The sequence below is a fragment of the Malus domestica genome, chromosome 16 (genome assembly GCF_042453785.1).
Source record: "Malus domestica chromosome 16, GDT2T_hap1".
Lineage (NCBI taxonomy): Eukaryota > Viridiplantae > Streptophyta > Magnoliopsida > Rosales > Rosaceae > Malus > Malus domestica.
In genome coordinates, this window is record NC_091676.1 from 26,164,802 (window position 1) to 26,171,945 (window position 7,144).

General features: G+C 35.8%; 1 long non-coding RNA gene across 1 annotated transcript; it reads left to right on the forward strand.

Moving 5' to 3' along the window:
* Positions 1-6,261: 6,261 nt before the first annotated feature.
* On the forward strand, positions 6,262-6,756 carry LOC139192709 (uncharacterized). The gene is made up of 2 exons (XR_011577006.1): positions 6,262-6,332; positions 6,497-6,756. It is a non-coding gene; the product is annotated as an uncharacterized lncRNA (long non-coding RNA).
* Positions 6,757-7,144: the final 388 nt, after the last annotated feature.

Genomic DNA, 7,144 nt, shown 5'->3' on the forward strand with positions numbered 1-7,144 from the left:
TCGTACTACATCAATTTTTCCTTGCATCCTTTCAAACAAGTCCTACATAATTGAGAGAACTTAGTTACTAAAGCTTATTTATTAGGAAATTACCCATCCAAACACTTTATCTTGGGAACCTCAAACCCATCCACGAAGGCGAAAGACCGAACCTTAGGATCGTATCTAGATTTTAGCAACTCAATCGGGTGACGATTAAAAATCGTTTAAACCCTACTTCGAGTCGATGGTCTAGCCAACCAAACTTTGTAACTCGAGTTTTCTTCCATAGCCTGAAAAATTCATAGTGGTCTTATCGATGACTTTCTCATCTACCATGGCAGTGAGCCCAAATTCTCTAAACACTAATAGTTAGCTTTATACCAAATTCTTCAAACTTGTTTAGAGCAGATATGTTTCTTGGGGAAATGTGCTCTCAGTGGATGATATTCTTTTCTTATTCCTAAAAGGGTTTAGTGGAAGAAGGTTGAAATTCTCACAAAGTGTTATGAAATTCAAGATATCTTCGATCTTGTCGATTTATCGACAATTTGTTAAGCAATGTTTCGGCTATAGTGTCTTTCCTCACTTACGACCGAGGAAAGTTAGTTTAGTTTGAGATGTTGAATATGAGTAAAGTTTCTGACAACCGAATTGTTGTCTCACTTTACCTCTGTTTTACACCTTTCGATGACATGGATTATTTCAAAATCCACGGTGACGTTTTTCTTGGATGTTTCGACCGTGTAGAGGATGCATGGCAGAGTATCGTATATATTTCCTAACATGTAGAACCGTTCAACATGAACCATCTTATTCATGACTTAGAGTCAACAGTTACCATATTTACTTGAAAACCGAATGCCACTTCTCTGTAGAGAAATGTGTCCAAAATCTCTATTAATCTTACACCTCAAACAAGTACATATCTATTTGAAAAGAATTAGATTTCTAACAATGGCAATTGAGGAACTAAATCAACATCTATGATTACACAATCGTGTATCATCCCCGTTGTGTAAACGTAATTACTATTTACTGCAATAGTGTAAACGTAATTACTGTTTACTGCAATAAAAGACATTATCTACTCCCGAAATGCTTTCAGCCTGTCCTATTTCATTTTAGTTGAAACTCACAAGCATTGGGTTGACGTTACTTACAAATTATCAAGAAATCGTTCGAGTGGTTATACTCACTTTCTGTATCCTAATGGAGATGGAAAATATCACCATAAGCTCTTGGTACGAGGTATCTTGTACATGTGGATTTTACGATGATGTTTTGGTGATTATCGACGGACTTGACAAGTTAGCTTACTTTCTGTTGGTCCAGAGGGACTACATTTTAGATCACTTGAGAAAAATACTCATTCTTGAAATTATTAGATTTTTTTGACGTTTAGATCAACATCTACTTTGACTGTGATTTCATATTCATCTTTTGTGTCGGAAGGCATTCTAGTCACCCTTGGGTACATGTCTACCCTAGTGCACTTTGTACTAATTTTGAAGCAAATAGAATGTTTAGGTGAATCGCCCGAACATTTAGATTTTAGTTATGACTATTAATTCCTCAATCACCCAACAAATACTCTGATAAGTGAATCTTTACTGTTGGTGATTGAATGTTCCAAAAGCTACTGTTGTAGTGAGATGTCATGCATTAATTTCAATTACCTTGTATTCTAGATTTGATGGACTTGTTTGACCCTTAAATTCTTGATTGTTCTTCTTGGCATAGTTTTGCTAAACTTGAGGGAAATTCAATGTGAACCTGCTCACTATGGCGTTATGAACTGCATTGTTTGGTTATATGGGGTGTGTGTGTGTGTGTGTGTGTGTGTGTATGTCACTATTATATCTCACTGTGACACGTGTTTCATTTCCAAGTCTTGGGAAGCCTTCTTGAAGACTAGTCACGTACCACATTTCACCCTTAGACTAATGATTAGTCTCAAACGAGCTACTCAAACCTTAGTGGACATGTTGCATTTTGTCCGTTCTACAATTAGCATGGTTGTAACACATAGTTATCTTTATTTTAGTTGCTTGTAACTACGGTTACAATTTTTTGTTTTGGGTATAGCACTGTTGAGACTTAGTATGGAAATTTTATGCATAGCACATGATCAACAGAAGAGTGTTATGAACATGTAGTTGAATGATTGAGATTACAATGTAGCAAATTGTGTGCTATTTGTGTTGTCACCCAAGAGGGCAGTACGTGAGTGCGATTGAGGTGCTAATTAGATGCTTTATGTGTATTTCCCAATGAGGGGCATGATGGTAATATTGCACCCTCGAGAATTTGTTACTTACTTATCGAGACAACTGTGAGTTGTTGGTATTGCAGCCTGCAGACTGTAATATCGATAACTTATTTGTTGGACTCGTTAAGCAAGTAGACAAGTAAGTCATTCTACATTGGCATTTGTATTTACTTATTTAATTAGTTATTCATTGTTTGGGCTCGACCCAAAAATATTACACACTTATCTTCGGAGTACGTAACGCAACGAGTGTGTAGGTGAAAAATAGTCTATGTTCAATTTTAATTTCAGTACAATTACTTTAACTTTATGTTATTATATATAAATGGGATATGATCAAGGGACAAATATTTTTACAAGCATTTTTACACTTCTTTGGAGCCTTTAGATTTTATAACATCCAAGGGTTCTTATTTATTCATCGAGTGACTTGGATACTTATGTGGATTTTAGCTAATATTAAAAAAAGAATTGAAAAAACATAAAATCTAGAAGAAAATTAAAAAAATATATATATATGTGTGTGTATATATATATATGTGTATATATATATATATATATATAAAGAAACCCTAATCGTGAAAATAAGAAAGGAGGTACGAAGGCTACAAAGAAAACCAGGCCTATGTTCTTATATTTTACAATAGGAATGAAGTGCGTGATGATTTTTTTAGAGTGCTAATAGTAGCTTCCTTTTTTTTTGTTTGAACTTCATTGGCTAATGTTAATATTTTCTAATCCTAGGGAACAAATAAAATTAAAGGCATCAAGTTACAGATCCTTGAAGGCTTTGAACCAGATCAGATATGTCTGAATGCTAAAAGCTTCTCAAAGATGAAAAATCTTCAAATACTTTTTGTAAATAGTAATGTGCGCCTGTCTGGAGAAATTGATTATCTCCCTAACGAGTTGAGACTCCTTCATTGGCATGAATATCCATCACAAATTTTGCCCAAATGGAAGTTGCAAACCTGGGAATCGGAGATAGAGGTTTCAGACCTCCTTTCTTATTTTCACTATTAGGGTTTCTTCCTTTATATATATATATATATATATTTTTTTTTTTTTTAAATTTTCTTCCAGATTTTATGTTTTTTCAATTTTCTTTTTATTTTTAATATTAGTTAAAATCCACATAAGGATCCAAGTCACTTAATGAATAAATAAGAAGCCTTGGATATTATAAAATCTAAAGGCTACAAAGAAGTGTAAAAATGTTTGTCAAAATATTTGTCCCTTGATCCTATCCCTATATATATATATATGTATGTATGTATTTTGACGGGATGTTATTATACATATATAAATATTTTCAACTTTATGTTTTATAAAAGCAGTATATTATATTATTGTAATGAATGAGAAGGAAAGTTTAAGTTTGGAGGCATGAAAAGAGGAATCATTGCAATTCAATCACGACGGAATGACAATTTTATGCAACCGCTCTAGCTTGATTTCTTCATTATATATACTTTCTTCCTATCTTTTGGAGTATATTATGTATAGCAAGTGATTTCAAATTTCAGGGATGAATTTTTTTTTCAAGGTGGCTAGCTTTTGACAACCAGTCCATAACTTTATGATTTTATTAATTTTTAAATGAGTGAATTGACAAAAATACCCTCGAGGCTAGAGTGTTGACTTTCGTTGACCGCCTTTCGTGACGCGTACGAGTTATTATTTTACCGTACTCTCGAAGTTCTTGACGGGACAATCGCGTAAGCGTAATCTGAATCGAAACCGAAGTTACAATAGGGGTTTTACGGAACTACAAATCCGAAAAGTACTTTTGTAAAAATGACTATTTATTAGTTTATATATCTCTCATAGTCATTGTTATTAATATTTTATTATTGGGTGAGAGAAATGAAGGAAATGAGAATGATGGACAGAGGAAAGAAGAAAAGAGGGGGTTGCTGCCCAATCAGAGGAGAGAAATGAGGAAAGTGAGATTTAGTCGGAAAGGAAGAGAGGATGAAAGACCAACCAATCAGAAAGAAAAGAAAGGAGAAAAACTGCCCAATCAGAAGAGAGGAAAGGAGGGGAAATGAGGAAGGAGAAAATGACAATAATTGGTCAGGTTCCCTTTCGACCCGCGACCCGGTTGTGACCGGTCAGTTTCTCCGGCGAAATTCATCGCTTTTCCGATGAATTGGGTTGATCCACCACTCCCAATCATTATCTCGGCCTTTCCTCTACCATTTCCACACCAAATTTGAGGAGATTGGGTTCAGAATTGTGGGAAATTTGCACCGATGGATGCAACGGGCTTCGGGGTGACGATCCATCAAATTCGAAGGTAACTCTACCAACCACCACCACCAATAGACTCCCCTCAACCCCAGGAACAAGACCCAACCGGTGGTAGGGGCGACGGAGCACCGACGATGGCGAATCAAAGCTCACCTATTCTAGGGTTTCCGACGGGTGCAAGCTAAATTGGAGCTTTCCCCAGCGAAATTGGACTTGGCCACATATATAAAACTTGTTTTACTCATTGAGATCTTCATTTCTATGAAATTTGGTAATTTTTGGAAATAGTTGAATTTTCCGGCGAGTCGGGGCGGCCAACCACCGTATGCGGCGACGAGTGGGCAGAGACACCACTTGACCTCCCTAGGCTAAAATGGGTGCCCCGATTCCATATTAGACATCCGATTGGTGAAATTCCGTTGTTCGATTATATTTCCGTTAAGGACCGCCACTTGGTTATTATATGATTCGACGATTCGACCATTGAGTTGTCACCAAACTTTAATATGTAATAGTACATAATATTTAAGGACATTAGAAACTGACGGATTAGAAATCTGATGTACAGATCTTCCCAGATGGGTTTTCAAAGTTTGTAAATCTTAACATCGGCCGCCACTTAATTTTAGCGATTGGCGGAGATTCGACCGTTGAATCATTCTGAAAATTTAGGATGTTGTTCTAGAAGCTTATTGAAACTCTTGGGAATTTACAGATCAGAAATCCGAGTTGTGGATCTTCTAGATTGAGTTACGTAGGGTTATGGATCTTACCGTCGACCTTTAACCGACAGTTGACTTTTGGTCAATGGGTTACAAATCATTCTAGAACATCCTTGGGGATGTGTTTTATGTAAGTTACGTGTTCTATGGATAAGAATTCTAAGACATGATTTGATATTTGTTCTAGGCGACGATCGTTCGTGTTGCCTTGATATTTGTGTTAGGGAGTTGTAGCGCGGACTTCAAGTCAGTTAGTTTTTTCTTTTATATGGTATATGCATATTTGTTAGTTTCCATTTATACATTGAAAGATAATTTACTACATATGCCTAGCTTAGACTAATGCTTATAAGAATTAGTGAAATAACAGAAAATTACGAAGAGATCATAAATCCTACGGGATGCATAAATATGTGTATGTTTATTGATGCCATGATTATACCTACGGTTATGAATGATATTATGTTGATTAGAACTATCGAACCACTATGGCATGACTATATTTATGTTTTATACTCATCGTTTGCTGCACCGATGTTAGTGCTCGTCGAGGGCCAGGGCCAATCTTTCATGTGTATGTTCACATATGCACCGCACGCTCGCCTTGGATCCAAGTAGGTGCTAGTCCTGTCATATAGGTTGCAATAGGCAACTCCAACTCGTATGTGATCGCGAATAGCGCTAGTCTTCACTTGCTTATAGCACTAGAACGTATATCACTATTACACACAGTCCTGTTCATGTCAGAATAACTTTGCATGAACTTGTGTGTCAGCATGTGTCGATGAACACTTGGTTTGATATGTTTGCTTATGTGAAAGTATACGATTACTGACATCATGCACTTATATATGAACTATTGTGCCGTATTGATATCTTGATATTTTGCAGGCTATGGTGAGTATTTTCATACTATATGTAGCATGTATATCTTAGAAACTATACATATTTTACGACGAGGGGTTATAACGTTTTCAAAGGTTTTTATTAAAACTTTATTTTCAGGCCTACTCACCCTTGTATTCCCCCTTCTAGATTTTAGTAGCTGAGCTTTCTTATCGATGAGGATTCTTGACAAACCTTGGTGTAGACGATTACCTTCGATGGTATAATTCTCACCCTATCTTATTGTATTGTACTTATGCTCTGACATCACGTGTGTAATGGGTTCATTCCCACTCACAACGTACTTTTATATTTAGGCACTTTTGGGTTTAAATTTATTCACATATTCCACCACACTAAACTTTATGGCTTCGTCACCTTCCAGGTGTCGGCCAGCACAACTCGATTCGAAGTCCAAGTGGACATTCTTGGTCGGGGTGGGTCATGAAGCATTTTCGACGGCTGGTCGAAAAAAAAAGTATTTCCAATGGATCAATTTGCGATGCCCAACGAGGGCTTTTTCCCGTCGTAAACATGAATTTGCAATGACAAAATGCCTTTTCCGACGACATTTGACCCTCGCAAATGACCCTTTTTATGTAGTGCAAATAAATAAACGGTTCATCTCGAATATGTTACTTGATAGTCACACCGTTGTTTGTTTCATACATTTGGATAACTAAACGATTTCCAATTTAATGACTTTTTGTAGGGATGATCTTCAAAGATTAATGAGTTGAACAATTCCTATTATAAAATTTATACCGTGAACATACATTATTCGAATGAGCTGAGATTTGTGCATTTCCCCATGGGAAGAACGTAAGTATTATTTAACTATTGGATGAAATTGCAATCATCATATATAATAGTGTTTCTTTAAAAAACTTTATTCATCTATTATCTTCACTACAATTAGATGTATTAATGGTTTTGGATTTGTTTAATTTTTTGTTTCAAGAATGATCTATTAATGATGTATTAAAATATAAATGGTTTGGATCGTTAAAAAAAGTTACAGAATGAGCACCAC